Here is a 1,018-nt window from a genome sequence, read left to right as displayed (position 1 = left end):
TTTTTTGGACGTTTAGTAGAGATGGGGTTTCACCGTGTTAGCTAGGATGGTCTCAATCTCCTGACCTCGTGATCTGCCCACCTCTGCCTCCCAAAGTGCTGGGATTACAGGCATGAGCCATCGTGCCCGACCTAAATAATCATTTTTTAAAAGAAGACATACAAATAACCAACCGGTTTATGAAAAACTATTGAACATTACTAATCATCAGGGAAAAGCAAATCAAATTCATGGTGAGATACCATCTCACATCTTTTAGAATGGCTATTATTTTAAAAAAGCTTGTAAGTGTTGAGAATTGGGAGAAATTGAAACCCTTGTACACTGTTGGTGGGAATGTAAAATGGTACAGCCATTATGTAAAACACTATGAAGATTCTTCAGAAAACTAAAAATAAAACTACCATATGATCCAGCAATCACACTTCTAGGTACTTATCCAAAAGACTGAGATTAAGCTCTAGAATAGATATCTCCACTTCCATGTCCATTGCAGCATTATTGACAATAATCAAGACATGGAAACAACGTACATGTCCAAGAACAAATGAACGGATGAAGAAAAATGTATATATACACAATGGAATATTATTCAACTTTAGGAAAGAAGAAAATCCTGTTATATGCAACAAACAGATGAACCTGTAGGACATTATGCTAAGTGAAATGAGCCCGTCACAGAAGGACAAATATTGTATGATTCCACTTACATAATGTATCTAAAATAGCCGAACTCATAGCAGCAAAGAATGGAATGCTTCTTTCCAGGAGGTGGGCAAAAGAAAAGGGAAATAGAGTTGCTATTCAATGGGTATAAAGTTTCAATCATGCAAGATGAGTAAATTCTAGAGATCTTCTGAACAACATCATACCTATAATTAGCAAAGCTGGGTCGTACAATTAAGATTTTGTTAAGATGGTAGATTTCACATTAAATTTAGTCTGATATTTAAAAACATTTTTAAATGCTTGCTCCTTTGTTCCCTATCACACTTTTGTTTAAACTCTAGATGTATAA

At 35.1% G+C, this 1,018-nt stretch overlaps 1 protein-coding gene across 1 annotated transcript in view; it reads left to right on the top strand.

Annotated features, from left to right (window-relative positions):
• The window catches only part of PNLIPRP3 (pancreatic lipase-related protein 3), a 48,473-nt gene that overhangs the window by 24,174 nt on the left and 23,281 nt on the right, over positions 1-1,018 (top strand). The gene's annotated exons all lie outside the window — the stretch shown is intronic.

The sequence above is a fragment of the Colobus angolensis genome, unplaced genomic scaffold (assembly GCF_000951035.1).
Source record: "Colobus angolensis palliatus isolate OR3802 unplaced genomic scaffold, Cang.pa_1.0 Scaffold75, whole genome shotgun sequence".
Lineage (NCBI taxonomy): Eukaryota > Metazoa > Chordata > Mammalia > Primates > Cercopithecidae > Colobus > Colobus angolensis.
Note: the sequence above shows the minus strand (reverse complement) of the source record. Positions and strands in the feature narration are given on the sequence as shown.